The sequence below is a fragment of the Pseudorca crassidens genome, chromosome 16, assembly GCF_039906515.1.
Source record: "Pseudorca crassidens isolate mPseCra1 chromosome 16, mPseCra1.hap1, whole genome shotgun sequence".
Classification (NCBI taxonomy): domain Eukaryota; kingdom Metazoa; phylum Chordata; class Mammalia; order Artiodactyla; family Delphinidae; genus Pseudorca; species Pseudorca crassidens.
In genome coordinates, this window is record NC_090311.1 from 74,883,670 (window position 1) to 74,907,524 (window position 23,855).

At 39.6% G+C, this 23,855-nt stretch overlaps 1 protein-coding gene and 1 long non-coding RNA gene across 6 annotated transcripts in view; one reads left to right on the forward strand and one right to left on the reverse strand.

The window, feature by feature from the left end:
- Nucleotides 1-8,789, forward strand: part of LOC137209366 (uncharacterized) — a 107,531-nt gene extending 98,742 nt beyond the window's left edge. For both annotated transcript variants that reach the window (XR_010936011.1, XR_010936019.1), the window contains one exon: nucleotides 2,700-8,789. This is a non-coding gene — a long non-coding RNA (uncharacterized lncRNA). The remainder of the gene's footprint in view (nucleotides 1-2,699) is intronic.
- The window catches only part of LOC137209357 (zinc finger protein 37A-like), a 69,463-nt gene that overhangs the window by 19,392 nt on the left and 26,216 nt on the right, over nucleotides 1-23,855 (reverse strand). The gene's annotated exons all lie outside the window — the stretch shown is intronic.

Below are 23,855 nucleotides of genomic sequence, written 5' to 3' on the forward strand. Positions count from 1 at the left end.
GCGGCTTCCAGCCACAGCCAAAGACTACCAATCTCTAAGCCCTCCAACCAGGGCCAGCGGTCAGCATAGGTGCTAAGATGAATGACTGGTAAAGTAAATCACTGACAAAGTAACTGACTCCTAGGGCACATTGGTGGACCTCCACTCTGTGGAGATCCAGCAGTTAATGAAAACCAAAGCTGAAGTGCAGCCATTCTATAAAGTCAGGACACTTTTTTTTTTTAAACATATCTATATACAGTTGGCCCTCCATATGCACAGGTTCCACATCCACAGATTCAACCAACCACAGAATTAAAATATTTGGGGGAAGAAAAACTCCAGAAAGTTCCAAAAAGCAAAATTGAATTTGCCACATAACAGCAATTATTTATATAGAATTTACATTGTATTTACAACTATTTACATGGCATTTACATTGTATTAGGTATTATAAGTAATCTAGAGACAATTTAAAGTGTATGAGATGATCTACCACAAAGGAGGTGAGAATATACAATGGGGAAAAGACAGCTTCTTGCTGGGAAAACTGGACTACTTTCTCACACCATAAAAAATAAAATGAATTAAAAACTTAAATGTAAGACCTGAAACCATAAAACTTCTATAAGAAAACATATGCAGGGGGGACTTGCTGGTTCAAGCCCTGGTCCGGGAAGATCCCACATGCCTTGGAGCAACTAGGCCCACGTGCCACAACTACTGAGACTGTGCTCTACAGCCTGCGAGCCACAACTACTAAAGCCTGTGCACCTAGAGCCCATGCTCCACAACAATAGAAGCCACCACAACAAGAAGCCCTCACACTGCAACAAAGAGTAGCCCCTGCTCAACGCAACTAGAGAAAGTCCGCACGCAGCAATGAAGACCCAATCAGCCAAAAATAAATAAATAAAATTAATTAAAAAAAAAAAAAGAAAACATACACAGCGTATTCCCCTGGCAGTACAGTGGTTAGGACTCTGCATTTCCATTGCAGGGGCCATGAGTTCAATCCCTGGTCAGGGAACTAACATCCTGTAAGCTGTGCTGTGTGGCAAAAACAAACAAACAAAAAATAGGCTCTCTGAACAAATGTGTGGACACCAAGGGGGGAAAGTGGCAGGGGGTGGTGGTGGTGGTGTGATTAATTGGGAGATTGGGATTGACATGTATACATTAATATGTATAAAATGGATAACTATTAAGAACCTGCTGTATAAAAAAATAAATAAAATTCAAAAATAAATAGGCTCTCTGACATCAATCTTAGCAATGGTTTGGATATTCTGCTCAGGCAAGGGAAACAAAAGCAAAAACTACCCAGTGGGACTACGTCAGACTAACAAGCTTTGTACAATGAAGGAAACTATCAACAAAATGAAAAGGCCGCCTAATGAATGGGAGAAGACATTTGCAAATGGTTATCTCCAACAAGGGGTTAACATCCAAAATATACAAAGAACTCATACAACTTGACATCAGAAAAACAATCTGATTAAACCCAGGCAAGGAACTGAACAGACATTGATCTAAAGAAGATATACAGATGACCAATAGACACATAAAAAGATGCTCAACATCACTGATCATCAGGGAAATGCAAATCAAAACCACAATGAGATATCACCTCACATCTGTCAGAATGGCCATTACCGAAAAGAAAAATAAAAAGTGTTGGTGAGGATATGAAGAAAAGGGAACGCTTACACGCTGTTGGTGGGAATGTAAACTGGTAAAGCCACTATAGAAAACAGTAATGGAGAGTCCTCAAAAAACTAAAAACAGAGCTACCATACAACCCAGCAACTCCATTTCTGGCTATTACTGGCTGTTTATCTGAAGAAAATAAAAATGCTAATTTGAAAAGATATTCGCTCACCCCCCCCACATGTTCACTGCAGCATCATTTACAACAGGCAAGATGTGGAAGCTACTTAAGTGTTCATCAACAGAAGAATGTATAATGAAAATGTGGTGTGTATGTGTGTGTATACATACACACAGACACACATGTACACAATGGAATATTACTCAGCCGTAAAAAGAATGAAGTCTTGCCATTTGCGACAACATGGGTGTACCTACAGGGTACTGTGCTAAGTGAAATAAGTCAGACAGAGAAAGACAAATACTGCATGATTTCACTTATATCTGGAATCCAAGAAACAAAACAAATGAATAAATATAACCAAACAGAAACAGAGTCATAGATAAAGAGAACAAATAGGGGAAACAAGTAGGGGAAGGAGAGAAATAGGTGAGGGAGACTAAGAGGTGCAAACTTTCACTTAACAAAATAAAAGAGTCACAGGTAGAAAATGTAGAGTGTGGAAAACATAATTATATAATATCTTCATATAGTAACAAATGACATATTACTGATGATCATTTTGAAACTTATAGAAATGTAGAATCACTATGTTGTATACAAGGAACTAAAATAGTGCTGTAAGTCAATTATACTTCAAAAGCAAACAGACCAGCTCAGAGAAAATGAGACCAGATTTGTGGCTACTAGACGTGGGAAGGAGGGGGAAGGGGAATTAGATGAAGGTAGACAAAACATACAAACTTTCAGTTATAAGGTAAGTGCTAGGGATGTAATGTACAACATGATAAAGATAACACTGCTGTATGTTATAAATGAAAGTTAAGAGAGTAGTAACTCCTAAGCATTCTCATCACAAGGAAAAAAATTTTTTTTTCTATTTCTTTAGTGTTGTACCTATATGAGATGATGGATGTTCAAAACACTAACTGAACACAAGCTAAAGGAATAGAGAATTCAGTGACCACAGATAAGAAATACAGACTTTGCAAACAAACAAAAGCAGTTTGGAAAAGTCATTTGGATAACTGTAGTCTTCAACAATCAAGAACAGCAAAATTTGGAGAAGAGCAAGAAAGTAATTTCTAAAATTACAACATTATGATACACAAATGTCCAGTTTCAACAACAAAATCACAAAGCACACAAAGAAGCAAAAAAACAAAGAAACAAAAAAGTATGGCCCAAAGGAAAAATATAAATTGACAGAAATGTCCCTGAGAAGACCAGACGTTGAACTTCCTAAACAAAGGCTTTAAGTCAACTGTATTAAATATGGTAGGAGTCAAGATGATGGAGGAGGAGGACATGGAGTTCACCTCCCCCCCAAAACGCATCAAGACCACATCTGCCAATGGAACAGTTCTCACAGAGCACCTGCTGAACACTAGCAGAGGTCCTCAGACACCTAAAAGGACAAGAAAGAACCCCATGTAACCACATAGGACCAAAGGAAAAAAAAAAAGCCCAGAAACAGGATGGACTGCACCTCTGTTGTGGAGCTAAAGGAGAGGAGAGGTTGCCACACCCGAGAGCCCCCTCACCAGTGGCGAGATCAGTTGGGACAAAAGGGGAGCTTCAGGGGCTTGGAGGAGAGAGCAGCAATCTGTGGCAGGTCGGACAGAGTGAGACCCATAAAGGTGGTCCATGCCACAGCCCTGTGCACCCCAGGCTGAGGTGCGTCCACCAGTACAACGGGGGCTGGGTGCTGGAACAGGGTGCTTGGAGAACAGATCTGAAAAGAGGACTGCTATTGGCTGCAAGGAGACAACGTGAAGGGGTGGGAGTGAGGAGCTCCATAACTGGGAATGCTCAGGGAAAAAGCCCAGGGGATGCCACTAGGAGGGGCTCCTGCCAGAGCGGGCTTATGTGCCCCTGGTGGCCGCCTCCAGCCCCTCTCGCCTGGGCGGGCACACATGGCAGTTAGTGGCCACCTCTACCCCCTCCTGCCTGGGCAGGCTCATGCACCCCTGGTTGCTGCCTCAGCCCCCTCCCACCTGGGAGGGCTTCATGTGCTCCAGGGCAGCCCCAGGAGCAGATGCCTGTGGGTAGCCCACGTGCAGAGGTGGGGCTGAAACCACAGCAGAGCCCCAGGACCCATGCAACTAAGAAAGAAGAGCTGAAATCTCTCCTCCCACTGTGTGAACCACAGAATTACACCCTCACAACTGGCTTTATAAACTCAGCACCTCAGGAACATCTGAAGGGACAATAAGTGTTCCTGCAGCTGTGGACTTTGTGAGCAAGTACATGTGGGAGATAGGCCAGGCCAGAGTATGCATTGCCTCCACAGCGCCCACAGTGGTTCCAGATGCATGATTACTGCAGTCCTGGGAACTGACCTCAGTGGATCTATGCTGGTGGCCTGGTGAAAACAATGCCTGAGAGAAACGAGGGCCAATTGCTGGTGTACCCACGGTTAAGGGGGGGCTGAAAGCAGTGCCAACGAGATTGGAGTTTGTGAGCTTGGACAACGGGTGAAAGGTGATGCAGCAGAGCACACTCAGAAGTAAACACGTGCAGAGGAGGTGTACTCAGTGGCTTCTCTCCCAGTGGGAGTGCTCCAATACAGCCTACCTTGCACCACAGATCAGAAACACAGCTGAGAAACAGACTGGGGGGCTTCCCTGGTGGCGCAGTGGTTGAGAGTCCGCCTGCCGATGCAGGGGACACGGGTTTGTGCCCCGGTCCGGGAAGATCCCACATGCCGCGGAGCGGCTGGGCCCATGAGCCATGGCCACTGAGCCTGCGCATCCGGAGCCTGTGCTCCGCAATGGGAGAGGCCACAACAGTGAGAGGCCCGCGTACCACAAAAAAAAAAAAAAAAGAAAAAAAAGAAACAGACTGGGAGCCTCTTCAACAACAACTAGGGAGCAGACCCCACCCCCGACAGGGCACTGACAACCACAGAGCAAAGAGGAGGCCCTGCTCAATACCCAGTGCAGGATCTGGTCACTAAAACATCAGTCACACCTCTTACCAAGGTGATAAGCATAAGCTGAAGAAAAAGATGGCAGACACCCATACTGAAAACAGCCCTTGGACCAAAAAATGTTAAACCCATGCAGGCTACACGGACTTTCCCACAGAAAAATAGCCCTGCAGGGCTTCCCTGTTGGCATAGTGGTTAAGAAACCACCTGCCAATGCAGGGGACACGTGTTCAAGCCCTGGTCCAGGTAGATCCCACATGCTGCGGAGCAACTAAGCCTGTGTGCCACAACTACTGAGCCTGCGCTCTAGAGCCTGTGAGCCACAACTATTGAGCCTGTGTGCAACAACTACTGAAGCCCATGTGCCTAGAGCCCGTGCTCCGCAACAAGAAAAGCCACTGCAATGAGAAGCCCACACACTGCAATGGAGAGTAGCCCCCACTCGCCACAACTAGAGGAAGCCCGCGTGCAGCAATGAAGACCCAGGGCAGCCAAAAATAAATACATAAAATAATTAAATTAAAAAAAATAGCCCTCCAAGACAGTCTGAGGGTTTGACACTGGGAGGAAAAACCCCTAGAGCATTTAGCCTTGAAGGCCAGCAGGGCTTGAGTGCAGGAGCTCCACAGGGCTGGGGGAAACAGACTCCACTCTTGGAGGCCGTGCACACTAGGCCTCATGTGCACTGGGACACGGCACAAAGCAGTACCTCCAAAGGAACCTGGCAGACCTATCTAGGGGTCTTGGAGGGTCTCCTGGGGAGGCGGGGATCGACTGTAGCTCACTGTGGGGGCAAGGACACTGGCAGTGGAGGCCCCAGGGAATAGTGATCAGCGTGAGCACTCCTGGAGGTCCCCATTTCGGCACCAAGACCCGACCCCACCCAACAGCCTGAAGGCTCCAGTGCTAGAAAGCCTCAGGTCAAACAACCAGCAAGACAGGAGCACAGCTCCACCCATCAGTAGACAGGCTGTCTAAAGTTGTACTGAGCTCACAACCATCTCAAAACCAACACTTTGACATGGCCCTGCCCACCAGAAGAACCAGACCCAGCTCCACCCTCCAGGCAGCAGGCACCAGTCTCTCCAATGAGGAAGCCTGCACAAGCCCCTGGACCAACCTCACCCACCAGGGGTCAGACACCAGAAGCGAGAGGAACGACTATCCTGAAGCCTGCAGAAAGGAGACCACAAGCACAGAAATTTAGACAAAATGAGAGGACAGAGAAATATATTGCAGACAAAGGAACAACCTAAAAACCCAAAGAAGAACTAAATGAAAAGGAGATAGACAATCTACCTGAAAAAGAATGTAGAGTAATGATAGTAAAGATGGTCCAAAATCTCGGAAAAAGAATGGAGGCACAGACTGAGAAGATACAAGAAATGTTTAACAAAGAACTAGAATACTTAAAGAACAAACAAATAGAGATGAACAACACAATAACTGAAATGAAAACTATACTAAAAGGAATCAATAGCAGAATAACTGAGGTGGGAGAATGAATAACTGAGCTGGAAAACAGAGTGGTGGAAATCACTTCCACAGAGCAGAATAAAGCAAAAAAGAATGAAAAGAAATGAGGACAGTCTCAGAGACCTCTGGGGCAATATTAAATGCACCAACAATTGCATTATGGGGTCCCAGAAGAAGAATAGGAAGAGAAATGGCCTGAGAAAATATTTGAAGAGATAACAGCTGAAAACTTCCCTAACATGGGAAAGGAAACAGTCACCCAAGTCCAGGAAGTGCAGAGTCCCATCTGGGATAAACACAAGGAGGAACATGCTGAGACACATATTAATCAAACTAACAAAAATTAAATACAAAGAAAAAAACCTTAAAAGCAAAAAGGGAAAAGCATCAAATAACATAAAAGGGCATCCCCACAAGGTTATCAGCTGATTTCTTAGCAGAAACTCTGCAGGCCAGAAGGGAGTGACACAATATATTTGAAGTGATGAAAAAGAGAAACCTAAAGCCAAGAATACTTGACCCACCAAGGCTCTCATTCAGACTTGATGGAGAAATCAAAAGCTTTACAGACAAGTAAAAGCTACAAGAATTTAGCATCACCAGACCAGTTTTACAACAAATGCTAAAGGAACTTCTCTAGGCAGGGGAAGGAAAAAAAAAGAGGCCACAACTAGAAATAAGAAATCACAAATGGGAAACCTCACCAGTAAAGGGAAGGATACAGTAAAAGTAGAAAATCATCCACACACAAATATGATATCAAAACCAGCAGCCATTAGAAGAGGAGAGTACAAATGCAGGAAAAGGGGATTGCATTTGAAATTCAGAGACCAGCAACTTGAAACAATCTTATATAGACTACTATATCAAAACCACATGGGAACTTCAAACCAAAAAACTACGACACACACACAAAAAGAAAAAGCAACCCAAACATAACACTAAAGATAGTCATCAAACCTCAAGAGAACAAAACAGAGAAGAAAAAAGACCTACAAAAACAAATCCAAAAATATTCAGAAAATGTCAATAGGAACAAACAAATCAATAACTACCTTAAACGCCAATGGATTAAACGCTCCAACCAAAAGATAGAGACTGGCTGAACGGATGCAAAAACAAGACCCGTATATATGCTGTCTACAAGAGACCCACTTCAGATTTAGGGACACATACAAACTGAAAGTGAGGGGATGCAAAAAAGTATTCCATGCAAATGTAAATCACAAGAAAGTTGGAGTAGCAATAAGCATATCAGACAAAATAGACTTTAAAATAAAGACTGGGGCTTCCCTGGTGGCGCAGTGGTTGAGAGTCCACCTGCCGATGCAGGGAACATGGGTTCGTGCCCCGGTCTGGGAAGATCCCACATGCCGTGGAGCAGCTGGGCCTTTGAGCCATGGCCGCTGAGCCCACGCGTCCAGAGCCTGTGCTCTGCAACGGGAGAGGCCATAACAGTGAAAGGCCTGCGTACCACAAAAACAAACAAACAAAAACCATTTAAAATAAAGACTGTTACAAGAGAAAAAGGACACTACATAATGATATAGGGATCAATCCAATAAGAAGATATAACAATAGCAAATATATATGCACCCAACAAAGGAGCACCTCAATATATAAGGCAAATGCTAACAGCCATAAAAAAAAGAAATTGACAGTAACACAATAATAGTGGGGGACTTTAATACCCCTCTGTCATCAATGGACAGATTATCCAGACAGAAAATCAATATGGAAACACAGCCTTAAATGACATATTAGACGAGATGGACTTAAATGATATTTAGAGAACATTCCCTCCCAGTGCAGCAGAATACACTTTCTTTTCAAGTGTACAAGAAACATTCTCCAGGATACATCACATCTGGGGCCACAAATCAAGCCTCATTAAATTTAAGAAAACTGAAATCAGAGCAAGCATCTTTTCTGACCAAAACGCTATGAGATTAGAAATCACTTACGGCAAAAAACTGTAGAAAACACAAACACTTGGAGGCTAAACAATATGTTACTAAACAACCAATGGGTCACTGGAGAAAGTGAAGAGGAATTCAAAGAATACCTAGAGACAAATGACAGCAAAAACATGATGACTCAAAACCTTTGGGACTGAGCAAAAGCAGTTCTAAGAGGGAAGTTTATAGCAATACAATACTACTATCTCAGGAAACAAGAAAAATCTCAAACAACCTAACCTTACACCTAAAGCAACTAGAGAAAGAAGAACAAACAAAACCCAAGGTTAGTATAAGGAAAGAAATCGTAAAGATCAGAGCAGAAATAAATGAAATAGAGATGAAGAAAACAATAGAAAGGAGCCACAGAGGTCCACATTTGTTCAGTGGGTTAAAGGACATGGAATGGAAAACCTTGAGGAGGAAGAAAAGAAAGTTCTGTGCCAGAATGGTCATACTTATAAGACATTTCCATGCTATAACCATTTTTTGTGTGTGTATTTTATTCCTCACTACTGTATATACAGTTGACAATAAGTACTTTTTTGAAATATCTAATCATTCTGGATGTTCTGAAGTGTCTGATATATATTAAAAGTAGAGGTAATAAAAAGACATTTTGTAAATATATTTTTGTTAAAATTCATATGAAATATTGTTCTTTATTTGGAGGGGGGGGCAAGCTTGGCCAAACCACCTCTTTTTTTGGGGTTTTTTTTTTTTTGCGGTACACGGGCCTCTCACTGTTGTGGCCTCTCCCGTTGCAGAGCACAGGCTCGGGACGCGCAGGCTCAGCGGCCACGGCTCAGGGGCCGAGCCGCTCCGCGGCATGTGGGATCTTCGCGGACCGGGGCACGAACCCGCGTCCCCTGCATCGGCAGGTGGACGCCCAACCGCTGTGCCACCAGGGAAGCCCCAAACCACCTCTTTGAACAGTATGCATTGCGTTTGTGCTCTGGTTCAAGGTCGGGTGGAGGAGAAAGAAGTGCAAAGACCTGTGCCAGTGTATTTATAGTGAGGCAAGATTAACTACTGTCTTTTTTATGTTCATGCATTTTGTTTCACTTTGCTGTGTATGAAGTGTATATGATGGACAAATGAGTCCTAATTTACAACATCTAGTCTTTCTAGATGTTATAAAGGTTGCCAGAATATGACAAAAATAGAGTTAGTAAATAGTACATTTTGTGTTAAAATTTCTGGGAAAGATTGTCTTCTGAAAACTTGGGCAGTATAGCTCTCTGGGTTGGTGGAGATGGGAGAGAAGGGAAGGGGGTTGGTCTTAGGCTAGAATGCACACATGTTAAAGACACTTTCAGATTATAACTGTCACATGTGTGTAGTTTATTCAAGACTTCTCTGTATATAGTGGACAAATTAAGTCCTTATTTGAAACATCTAGTCCAGCTATATGTTTAGAAGTGCCCAATGTATGGTAAATGTAGAGGTAGTAAAATATCTCTCTGTAAATATATTTTTGCTAAAATTCATAGGAAGTACTATCTTGGGGAATGTTAAATGTTAAATCACCTCTGTGAGCAGTATACTACTGTCTAACTTGTTCAGTGGTTTGGAGGAGATGAGAGGGAAAGAATTGCAAAAGATAATATGCTAATGTGTTTGTACCTGGACATTTTCAGACAAAACCATTTTTTGTATGTTATGTGTATTTTGTTTTGCTGTGTATATAGTGTATATAACGGACAAATGAGTCCTAATTTTGCAACATCTAGTCTCTAGATGTTAAAGGGGTTGCTAGTGTATGACAAAGTAGTACAATTAGCACATTTTGTACAATTTGTGTTGAAATTCATAGGGAAGCTTATCTTGTGTAAATGACTTTTGGATATGAATTTGCTCAACCACCTCTAAGATTACACATGCCTGTACTTGTCCACCGGATTGGTGGTGGAGAGAAGGAAGTGAGGGAGGGAATAGTTCAGGCCAAAATGGTCATATTTAGAAGATACCTCAGATTATAACCATTGTTACACGTGTGCAATTTTATTTAACAGTGCTATGTACATAGTGCACAAGTAAGATCTTATTTGAAATATCTAGTCTTTCTAGATATTTAGAAGTGCTTTATGTATTTAAAAGTAGAAGCAGTAGAATAATGCTTCTTGTAAATATCTTTTAAAAACTGATGGGAAATACTGTCTTCAGAAATGGAATTGTTAAACCTCCCCTCTGAACAGTGTACTCTCTGCTTGTTCATTGGGTCGAGGGAGGTGGGAGGGAAGATGGCAGAAGATGTTTTGCCAGTATGTACTAGAACATTTCAACTTACCCATTGCTCTATATGTTATATGCATTTCATTTAACTTTACTGTATATATTATGTATATACTGGACAAATGGGTCCCAGTTTTATAACATCTAGTCTCTAGATAGTAAAGAGATTGCCAGTGTATGACAAAAGTAGAGTTAGTAAACTAACAAATTTCTACACTTTGTGTTAAATAAGATTCGTTGAAAAGCTGTCTTCTGAAAAGGACCTTTGGAAGCGAAATTGTAAATCATATCTAAGTGACACACACAAAAATTAATGTACGACAAAGGAGCAAGAACTATACAATGGAGAAAAGACAGTCTCTTCAAAAAATGGTGTGCTGGGAAAACTGGACAGCTACATGCAAAAGAATGAAATTAGAACATTCTTTAACACCACACAACAAAAATAAACTCAAAATGGATGAAAGACCTAAATGTAAGACCAGAAACTGTAAAACTCTTAGAGTAAAACATAGGAAGAACACTCTTTGACATAAATCGCAGCAATATCTTGTTTGATCCATCTCCTAGAATAACGGAAATAAAAACAAAAATAAACAAATGGGACCTAATGAAACTTAAAAGCTTCTGCACAGAAAAGAAACCATCAACAAAATGAAAAAACAACCCAAAGAATGGGAGAAAATATTTGCAAATGACGTGACCGACAAGGGATTAATCTCCAAAATATTCAAACAGCTCATGCAGCTCTATGTATGTAAAAAAAAAAAAAAAAAAAAAAAAAAGGCAGAAGATCTAAATAGACATTTCTCCAAAGAAGAAATAAAGATTGCCAAAATGCATAAGAAAAGATGCTCAACATCACTAATTATCAGAGAATTGCAAATGAGAACTACAATGAGGTATCACCTCACACCAGTCAGAATGGCTATCACCAAAAAGTCTAAAAAACAATAAATGCTGGAGAGGGTGTGGAGAAAAGGAAACCCATCTATACTATTGGTGGGAATGTAAATTGGTACAACCACTATGGAGAAGAGATTGGAGGTTCCTTAAAAAACTAAAAATAGAACTACCATATGATCCAGCAATCCCACTCCTGGGCACATACCTAGAGAAGACCATAATCCGAATAGATACGTGCATGCCTATGTTCATTGCAGCACTGTTTACAATAGCCAAGACATGGGAGCAACCTAAATGTCTATTGACAGAGGAATAGATAAATAAGATGTGCTACATATATACAATGCAGTATTACTCAACCATAAAAAAGAATGAAATAATGCCATTTGTAGCAACGTGGATGGACCTAGAGATTATCATACTAAGCGAAGTAAGACAGATAAAGACAAATATCATATGATGTCACTCATATGTGGAATCTATTTTTTTAAAAAGGTACAAAGGAACTTATTTATATAACAGTGCAAAATCAACACACAACAATCAGGGTTTCTTTTTCTATACCAGCAATGAACAACCCAAAAAGTAAATTAAAAAAAATTCTATTTACAATATTATCCAGTAGAGTAAAATACCTAGTAATAAATTTAACCAGGGATATGCAAAACTACAAAAAAAACTGTGAAAAGAACTTGAAGAAGACCTAAATAAATGAAGGATATTCCATGTCCATAGATTGGAAGACTTTGTATTGTTAAAATGGCAGTACTGGGACTTCCCTGGTGGTCCAGTGGCTAAGTCTCCGCACTCCCAATGCCGGGAGGCCAGGTTTGATCCTTGGTCAGGGAACTAGATCCCATGTGCATGCTGCAACTAAAGATCCAGCCAAATAAACAAATATTAAAAAAAAAAAAAAAAGCAGTACTACCAAGAGTGATCTGAAGATTCAATACAATCTCTATTAAAATTCCAACAGCCTTTTCTGCACAAATGGAAAACCTGATACTAAAAATTATGGAATTGCAAGCAGTCCTAAATAGCACAAACAATCTTAAACAAACAAAAAGAACAAATTGGGAAGAGTCACACTTTCCTGATTTCAAAACTTAGTACAAAGCTATAGGTACTGGTGTAAGTATAAACATGAAGACCGGGGACTTCCCTCGTGGCACAGTGGATAAGACTCCATGATCCCAATGCAGGGGGCCCAGGTTTGATCCCTGGTCAGGGAAGTAGATCCCACATGCATGCCGCAACTAAGAGTTCGCATGCCACAACTAAGGAAACCGCATGCCACAACTAATGAGCCCTGGAGCCACAACTAAGGAGCCTACAAGTCACAACTAAGGAGCCCGCCTGCTGCAACTAAGACCCCATGCAACCAAATAACTAATATTAAAAAACAAACACAAAGACCACCAGAACAGTATAGAGAATCCAGAAATAAACACATACCTCTGGACCACTGATTTTCAACAAGTGGGCCAAGACCATTCAATGGGGAAAGAATAGTCTGGACCTGGGTCAACAGTATATCTCAAGGAAAGAATGATGTTAGACAACTATGTCAACACCATATTCAAAAATTAAATCAACATGGATCTAAATATAAAAGGTAAAGCCATAAAACTCTTAGAATGAAATATAAAATTTGGTAATGTATTTTGAGATATGACAGTAACGCATAAACAATAAAAGTAAAAACAGATAAATTGGACTTCATCAAAATTAAAATGAAAGTATCTTATCAAGAAAGAAAAAAGACAATATCCAGAATGGATGAAAATATTTTCAAATCATGTATCTAATACCTGATTATCCAGAATATACATAGAACTCTTACAACTCAACGAAAAGGAAAAACAGCCCAAATACAATACATTTAAAGGACTTAAATGGATACTTCTCTGAAGATTTTTTTTTAATGGCCAAATTATGAAAAAATGCTCAACATCATTAGTCATTTAGGAAATGCAAATCAAAAGCACAATGAGGTACCACTTTACCCACACTAGGATGACTATAATCAAAAAGCAGAAAACACATTTTGGCCAGAATTAGAGAATCTGGAACCATCATACATTTCTGGTGGAAATGAAAAATGGTTCAAGATACTGTGGAAAAAACAGTTTGGCTGTTCCTCAAAAAGTTAAACATAAAATTGCCATATGAGCCAGAAATTCCATATTTATATACACACACACACACACACAGAGTAAAGTATACAAAAAAGCAGGCAAGTATGGTCCATGAAAAAGAAAAATATAAATCAACAGAATCTGTCCCTGCAAAAGACTTAATGGCAGATATATCAGACAGACTTTAAAACCACTATCTTACCAATGCTCAAAGAACTTGAAGAAGATGTGGACAAAGTCAAGAACATGATGTGTGAGAAAAATGGAAATGTCAGTGATACAGAAAACCTAAAAGGAAACCAGAAAGAAGTTATGCAGCTGAAAAGTACAATAACAGATGAAAAATTCATACAGATATTCAAAGGCAGATTTGAGATGGTAGGAAAAAGAATCAGTGAACTTGAAGATAGGACAATGGAAATTATCAATGCTGACGAACAGAAAGAACAAAGATTGAAGAAAAGTGAACAGAGCAATAGGACCTGTGAAACACCATCAGCTGGAGCAAAATACATATCATGGGAGTCTCAGAAGAAGGAAAGAGAAAGGGGCACAGAGAATCTTTGAAGAAATTCACAGAAATATACAAAAAATATTTGACAAACTAATATTTGAATGAAAAGTTCCCAAATTTAATGAGATACATGAATATAAACATCCAAGAAGCTCGACAAACTCCAAGTAAAATGAAATCAGAGGCCCATATCAAGACGCTTTATAATCATACTTTCAAAAGACAGAGTGAATCTTGAAAGCAGCGAGAAGAGACTCATCACATACAACAGATCCTCAGTTAAGATTACCTTCAGACTTCTCATCAGAAACTTTGGCGGTCAGAAGACAGCACGTCTGTATATTCAAGGGCTGAATGAAAACACCTGTCAACTAAGAATACTACATCCAGCAAAACTGTCCTTCAAAAAGTCAGGAAGAAACCAAGATATTTCCAGATAAACAAAAGTTGAGCGAGTTCATGACCACTAGATGTGCCCTGCAAGAAATGCTCAAGGGAGTCCTGCAAGGTAAAATGAAAAGACACTAGACAGTAACTTGAAGCCGTACAAATAAAGATCCAATAAAGGCAAATACATAGGCAATTATAGAACTAGTATAACTAAAGCAATCATTTTTAACTGCAGTTGATCTTTTTTATGTGATTTAAGAGAGTTATACATTTTTAAAAATTTAGAATGAAAGTATTAATGTAACTTTGGTTTGTAATTCCAAGTCTTATTTTTCCTACATAATTTGGAGACTAAGACACTTAAAAGAATTATTCGTTTTTGTTTTGGAGCACACATTATAGAAAGATGTAATTTTGTGGTGGGAGGGAGGGAGACGCAGGAGGGAAGAGATATAGGGATATATGTATATCTATAGCTGATTCACTTTGTTATAAAGCAGAAACTAACACACCATTGTAAAGCAATTATACTGAAAGATGTAATTTTGTGACATCAGCAACTGAAAGGGGTGGGGACAGAGATATAAAGGAGCAGTTTTTTGCAGGTTATTGAAGTCAAGCTACTATAAATTCAAATAAGTAACCATAACAAAATGAAAACAGGTTACATTCTCAATATAAAGGGCAGAGTACTTCATATTAGAATTAAAATGTCAGGATACATATTCTTTACCAAAAAACATACTCATAAAGAATATGGAAAACCTTACTAAGGTGAAATACCCCCATGATGCAAAACCCTCAAGCACATCAAAGAAAGGAACAACTGACTGGTGAGTGAGAACTTATCATTTTACAAGTCAAGTGGTTTTCAGTTACAGTCACCCTCCATATGTAAGGATGCTGAACCCGCAGATACAGAGGGCCAACTAAGGGACTTAGGCCATCAGTCAATTTTGATATCCTCGGAGGGGATCCTGGAACCAATCCCCTGTAAATACCAAGGGATGACTATACTTGCTTTCAGTTGAGAGAGAACTTAATCAGTTACCAGCTGATAGATCATTAAAAGTATATTTTTCTTTGTTAGATCTTTAGTGGCATATGATTTGTAAGGATTCAAAAAATTTAGAGGCATTACTATAATAAAACTCCATTCATTCATATCTACTTATTTACGCAAATTTTCTCAATGCTTACATCCATGGAATTGAACTTGCAATAGAATTAATGCTGACTATTTCTCATTTTAGTAATTCTCATCCAATGATAAACTAGTTTGTAAAAAAATCTACCCAACTCCATCTCTGTAAGATGCTTTTCCAGTAAAATTTTACTTTTGTATTTAATACTTATTCCTAAATATTTGAAATATATTCACTTTGATTAATTGAAATAATAAGACTGAGAGTTTTATCATGACAGGAAACTTTTTCAAACAACACTTAAACATCAACTTATTCATATTTTTTACTACAGGGTAGTGTGATAAGGTGATCAATAAAACAGCTGCAATTTCTTAAAAAAGAATATGAAGCAGAATTTTGTGTGCACCTGAGTTACAAGGCTTTTCAAGTGTTCTATCAGTGCGCCCATCTCCCACTTGTGCCCCACTGAGAGCGCCTCTTTTGCAGGGGCCAATATTTCATTTTTGTTAGAACCTACAGTACAGAGCAAAGGATACTTAGTAGATTCTCATAAGTAGTTGCTGAATGAATACCTGAGTTAAATAAACATTAATTAAAAGAGATTTATTTTTGTGATGAATAAAGTTGTGATAAAATCAGTTGAAGGGTTCATCGATTTCTTATACTTTAAATATGAGTACAAGATATTTATGAGAAAACTGGAGAATTTAAGGAAAAATAATTCTAACTTTCATATGAAAAATGATCCATCTTATCCTGAGCCCTTGAGGATTCTCTGGATTCAATAACTACTTCTTGGTGATTTGTTTTTATTATTCTTTGCTTTGTAACTTTGTAAAACCCTAATATTATACCCAAATCTCCTAGTTACTTTGAGAATGTCTCCAAGTACATCTATAATATAGGTCTTTGTAAATAAGTGAGACCAGATTTAACTTAGTGGGCAAACTACTCAGTTGACAGAGGAAGGAGATCAACATAGCACAGTATGATGTGGAACTCACCTCTCCCCACAAACACATCAAACATACACCTAGATGTGGAACAATTCTCACTTAAAACTAACTGGAGACTGGCAGGAAGAATCCTGTACAACCAAGGTTGTAAGAAAGATCCATACAGAATCAGGTAGGAAGTTAAGAGAAGTGATCAGGCTGGAACCTGTGCCCCTGAGAGAAGACATGGAAGAAAAGAGAGATTAGACAGATGGAAATCCTCTCTGGGGAGCAAGTGGTCGAGCAACATATTCAGGGACCCAACATAGGAAAGATGAGCCCCTCGGCTGGTTGGAGTGCCAGTAAGAGTAATAGGAAGGCTATGGGAAACCTGGACTTTGCCAGTGAGGAGCATGCACATGCTTGCTTGCTCCTGAAGCAAGGCAGATTGAAAACTGCATTCATGGCTGACCAATTTCCTGTGACTGACCCAGCAGGCACCCAAGCCTGAGCCCAGCAAATGCTCAAGCACCACTTGCTGCACAGTGCACCGCCTCACTGGGTGAGGTCCCAGATGTGTGTAACAGAGGTGGCTCAAACCCAATATGGCATCTGAACAGAGAAGGGACAGTCATTACTGGTGCTTACACAGTTAGCACATCAGAAGCAGCCATGATCTCCATCTGCAGTAAGAACACCACAGCCCATGCCCAGACCCACACTGAGAGCCCACACGGGCCCTACTTGTTCTACAGCACAACTCCACACCAGGTCAAGGGAAGCAGAGGGCAAGGGAAGAGCCCAGCTGTGAGGGAAAAAGGAGGCTCAGACCCAAAGCAGCATTGGAGAAAGGTGGTGGGGGGGGCAGACATTGCTGGCACTCACACAGGCAGTGCATCAGCAGTCCAGATCTCTGCCCTGGCAGGACTGCCATGGTCTGCGCATGGGGCTCAAGCCAAGTACCCTACCTTGCTCCAGAGCTGCTTCCCTCTGGAGTAAGGGTGCCAGTGCTGGGAATGGGAGAGCACATACTTAAAGAGAATGGAGCCAGCTTGGACCCAGCCCTCAGGGCTTGTAGACCAGCAACACAGAACCTACGCCCAACCCCAACAGGGCAGAGACAGCCACTGAGCAGAGGGGAAGCCTGAGCTCAAACCTGTATCCAGCCCTAGTCCCTACATCTCCAGCAACACCTACTATCAATGTGATAATTGCCAGCACAACCTGAGAAAAGACATGACTTGTGTTCAAGTCAAATCCAGCTATACCACCAAAGCCACTGGGCACACGCAGACAGTATGGCAATGCTCCCACATAAGGTCACCTCTTCAGGATTGCAGTAGATAACTGCTTCACCTATTTCATAGAGACACAGTAAGTTAAGCAAAATGAGAAGACAGGAAGAATTTGTCTCAATTGAAGAGCAAGAGAAAATCCCTGAAAAAGCAACTACTGAAATAGAAATAAGCAATTTACTAAAGACTGTGAAGCATTAGTAATGAGAATAAAGCAAGTAATAAAATGGCAATAAGTATGTACCTATCAATAATTACTTGAAACATCAATGGACTAAATGCTGCAATCAAAATACATGGTGTGGCTGACTGATTAAAAAACAAGACCAATCTATATGCTGCTTAGAAGAGACTTACTTCAGAGCTAAAGCCACATACAGACTGAAAGTGAGGGGACGGAAAAACATATTTCATGCAAACAAACAACAAGAAAGCAGAGGTAACAATACCCTATCACACAAAATACATTTTAGAACAAAGTCTTTAACAAAAGACAAAGAAGGTTACATAACGAGGGATCAATACAAAAAGAGGATATGACACTCGTTAACATATATGTACCCAATACAGGAGCACCTAAATACATAAAACAGATATTAAATATAAAGGGGGAAATCGACAGTAACAATAATAGTGGGGGACTTTAACACCTCACTTGAATCAATGGACAGTCCATACAGACAGAAAATTAGCAAGGAAACACTGGCCTTAAATGACACATTAGACCAAATGGACTTAATTGATATTTATATAGCATTCCATCCAAAAGCAGCAGAATACACATTCGTTTCAAGTGCACATGGAACATTCTCCAGGATAGATCACATGCTAGGACACCAAAAAAAAATAAGCCTCAGTAAATTTAAGAAAACTGAAATCATATCACGCATCTTTTCTGACCACAACGCCATGAAATTAGAAATCAACTACAAGAAAACACCAAGAAACACAAACATGTGGAGGCTAGACAATATGGTACTAAACAACCAATGGATCACTGAAGAAATCAAAGGGAAATTTAAAAATACCTGTAGACAAATGAAAACTAAAACACAATGATCCAAAATATATAGGATGTAGAAAAAGCAGTTCTAAAAAGGAAGTTTATAGTGATGCAAGCTTACCTCAGGAAACAAGAAAAAATGAAAACCCTAAGCTTACACCTAAAAGAACTAGAAAAAGAACAAAACCCATAGGTAGAAGGAATGAAATCATAAAAATCAGAGCAATAAAAAATGAAATAGAGAATAAAAAAGTTCAATGAAACTCAGAGCTGGTTCTTCAAAAAGATAAACAAAATTGATAAACTTTTAGCCAGACTCATCAAGGAAAAAAGAAAGGGCCCAAATCAATATCACAAATGAAAAAGAAGTTACAACCGACACCACAGAAATACAAAGCATCATAAGAGACTACTATGAACAACTATATGCTAATAAAATGAACAACCTGAAAGAACAAATTACAATAAATGAAAATCTCCCAAGACTGAACCAGGATGAAATAAGAAGTATGAACAGACCACTTACCAGCAATTGAACTGAATCTGCAACTAAAAATGAAGCAAAACAAACAAAGAAACCTCCCAGCAAACAACAGTTCAGGACCAGATGGCTTCACAGGTGAATTTTACCAAACATTTAGAAAAGAGTTAACACCTATCCTTCTCAACCTGTTCCCAAAAATTGCAGAGGAAGGAATGCTTCCAAACTCATTCTACAAGGCCAGCATTACCCTGATACCGAAATCAAAGACACCACAAAAAAGAAATTACAGGTTAATATCACTGATGAACATTGATGCAAAAATCCTCAATAAAATATTGGCAAACCGAATTCAACAATATATTAAAAGGATCACATACCATAATCAAGTAGAATTTTTCTCAGGGATGCAAGGATTTTTCAATATCTGCAAATCAACCAATGTGATAGACCACATTAATAACTTAAAGAATAAATCCATATGATTATCTCAATAGATGCAGAAAAAGCTTTTGACAAAATTCAATATCCATTTACGATAAAACTCCTCAGAAAATAAATATAGAGAGAACATACCTCAGCATAATAAAGGCCATATATGACAAACCTACAGCTAACATCATACTCAACAATGAAAAGCTGAAAGCATTTCCTCTAAGATCAGGAACAAGACAAGGATGTCCCTCTTGCAACTTTTATTCAACATAGTTTTGGAAGTTCTAGCCATTGCAATCAGAGAAGAAAAAGAAATAAAAGGAATCTAAATTAGAAAAGAAGAAGTAAAACTGTCACTGTTTGCAGATAATATGATATTATACATAGAAAATCCTAACAGATGCTACCAGAAAACTACCAGAGCTCATCAACGAATTTGGCAAAGTTGCAGGATACAAAACTAATAAACAGAAATCTGTTGCATTTCTGTACACTAACAATGAGAGATCAGAATGAGAAATTTAAAAACAATCCCATATACCATCACCTCAAGAAGAATAAAATACCTAGGAATAAACCTACCTAAGGAGGCAAAAGACTGTACTCTGAAAACTATAAGATACTGATGAAAGAAACTGAAGATGATACAAACAGATGGAAGGTTATACCATGTTCTTGTATTGGAAGAATCAATAGTGTAAAAATGACAATAATCACCCAAGGCAATCTACAGAGTCAATGCAATCCCTATCAAATTACCAATGGCATTTTTCACAGAACTAGAACAAAAAGTCTTAAAATTTGTATGGAAACACAAAAGAACCCGAATAGCCAAAGCAATCCTGAGAAAGAAAAACGGAGCTGGAGGAATCAGGCTCCCTGACTTCAGACTATACTACAAAGCTACAATCATCAAAACAGCACTGTACTGGCACAAAAAGATAAATATAGATCAATAGAACAGGATAGAAAGCCCAGAATTAAACCCATACATCTATGGTCAATTAATGTAAAACAAAGGAGGCAAGAATATACAATGGAAAAGAGACTGTCTAGTCAATAAGAGGTGCTGGGAAAACTGGACAGCTACATGTAAAACAATAAAACTAGAACATTTTCTTACACCATACACAAAAATAAACTCAAAATGGATTAAAGACCTAAATCTAAGACTGGATACTAAAAAACTCCTAGAGGACAATACAGAACACTCTGACATAAATCACAGCAATATCTTTTTCGATCTCCTAAAGTAATGGAAATAAAAACAAAACTAAACCAGTGGGAGCTAATTAAACTCAAAAGCTTTTGCACAAAGGAAACCACAAACAAAACTAAAAGACAACCCACAGAATGAGAGAAAGTATTTGCAAATGATGCAACCAACAACGGATTAATCTCCAAAATTTACAAACAGCTCATGCAGCTCAATATCAAGAAAACAAACAACCCAATCAAAAAGCAGATGCAAGATCTAAATAGACATTTCTCCAAAGACAGACATATGGCCAAGAGGCACATGAAAAGCTGCTCAACATCACTAATTATTAGAGAAATTCAAATCAAACTACACTGAGATAACACCTCACACCAGACAGTATGGCCATCATCAAAAAGTCTACAAACAAAAAATGCTGGAGAGGGTGTGGAGAAAACGGAACCCTCCTACACTGTTGGTGGGAATGTAAACTGATACAGCCACTATGGAGAATAGTATAGAGGTTCCTTAAAAAACTAAAAACAGAGCTACCACATGATCCAGCAATCCCACTCCTGGGCATATATCCAGTGAAAACCATGGTTTGAAAGGATCTATGCACCCCAGTGTTCACTGAAGTGCTGTTTACAATAGCCAAGACATGGAAGCAATGTAAATGTCCATTGACAGAGGAATGGATAAAGAAAATATGGTACATACATATAGTGGAATATTACTCAGTCATTAGAAAGAATGAAATAACACCATTAGCAGCAACATGGATGGACCTGGAAATTATCATACTGAGTGAAGTAAGTCACACACAGAAAGACAAATATCATATGATATCACTTATACGTAGAATCTAAAAAAAAATAACAAGTGTTCGTGAAGATATGTAGAAATTGGAACCCTTGTGCACTGTTTGTGGAATATAAAATGGTGCAGCTGCTGTGAAGAACAGTATGGTGGTTCTTCAAAAAATAAAATTTAATTACCATGTGATCCAGCAATACCATTTCTTGGTATATATCCAAAAGAACTAAAAGCAGAGTCTCAAAGAGGTACCTGTACACCCATGTTCGTAGAAGCATTATGCACAACAGCCAAAAGGCAGAAGCAAACCAAATGTCCATCAACAGATGAATGAATAAACAAAAATATGATATATACACACATGGACTATTATTCAACCTTTAAAAAGGAAATTCTGACACATACTACAACATGGATGAACCGTGATGACATTACACTAAGTAAAATAAGCCAGTCACAAAAAGACAAGTCCTGTATGACTTCACTTATATGAAGTATCAAGAGTAGTCAAACTCATAGAAACAGAAAGTAGAATGGAGGATGCCACTGGCTAGGGGGCAGAGGGGAATGGGAAGTTTTTTTTAATGAACATAGAGTTTCAGTTTTGCAAGATGAAAATGTTTTCAAGGTTGGTTATACAACAGTGTGAATAAACTTAACACTACTGAACTGTACACTTAAGAATATTAAGATGGTAAAAAAACAAACAAGGATGCCTGCTTTGGTAACTTATATTCAACTTTGTACTGGAAATTCTAGCCAGGGCTATTAGGCAAAAAAATAAATAAATATCAATAAAAGGTATTCAAACTGGAAAGGAAGGAGTAAAACTATCTCTATTTGCAGATGACATGATAGCAAATATAGAAAATCCTAAAGAATCTACAAAGCAACTATTAGAACTAGAACAAATTCAGCCAAGCAGGATATAAGATTAACACTTGAAAATCAGTAGTATTTCAACACACTATCAGTAAGCAATCAAAAAAGAAACTAAGAAAACGATTCTATATGCAATAGCATCTAAAAGAACAAAATACAAGCCTACACGGCTCTTTGGTGGGGCCAATGGCAGACTCCGGAAGGGCTCACGCCAAGGAGTACTTCCCAGAACTTCTGCTGCCAGTGTCCTTGTCCTCACAGTGAGCCACAGCCACCCCTGCCTCTGTAGAAGACCCTGCAACACTAGCAAGTCACCTTGCAGGACAGACCCCGGACTTGAGTACATGTCTGCAGTGACCCAAACACAGGTAGGACATTCCGCAGGAGTTCTTGGATCCCAGCACGAGGCCATGTAGGGGTCAGAGGATCCATCCAGGCTCTGGTATGGTCATAACACAGGTCCTGTCCAGCTGGGCTCACCCACCTGTGCCCATAATATGCCAGAGCATTGTCTTAGCTTTCCCGGGCCATGTGGATGAAAGGCTCTTGGTGCTCCAGCCACGTGTCAGGGCTGTGCCTCTGAGGCGGGAGAGCCAACTTCAGGACACTGGTCCACAAGAGATCTCCCAGCTCCACGTAATATCAAATGGCAAAAATCTCCCAGCGATCTCCATCTCAATGCCAAGACCCAGCTTCACTCAACGACCAACAAGCTACAGTGCTAGACACCCTATGCCAAACAACTAGCAAGACAGGAACACAACCCCACCCATTAGCAGAGAGGCTGCCTAAAATCATAACAAGGCCACAGACACCCCAAAACACACCACCAGACGTGGACCTGCCACCAGAAAGACAAGATCCAGCCTCATCCACCAGAACACAGCACTAGTCCCCTCCACCAGGAAGCCTACACAACCCACTGAACCAACCTTAGCCACTGGAGACAGACATCAAAAACAGCGGGAACTACGAACCTGCAGTCTGCAAAAAGGAGACCCCAAGCACAGTAAGATAAGCAAAATGAGAAGACAGAAAAACACACAGCAGATGAAGGAGCAAGGCAGAAACCCACCAGACCTAACAAATGAAGAGGAAATAGGCAGTCTACCTGAAAAAGAGTTCAGAATAATGATAGTAAAGATGATCCAAAATCTTAGAAATAGAATTGAGAAAATACAAGAAACGTTTAACAAGGACCTAGAAGAACTAAAGAGCAAACAAACACTGATGAACAACACAATAAATGAAATTAAAAATTCTCTAGAAGCAATCAATAATAGAATAACTGAGGCAGAAGAAC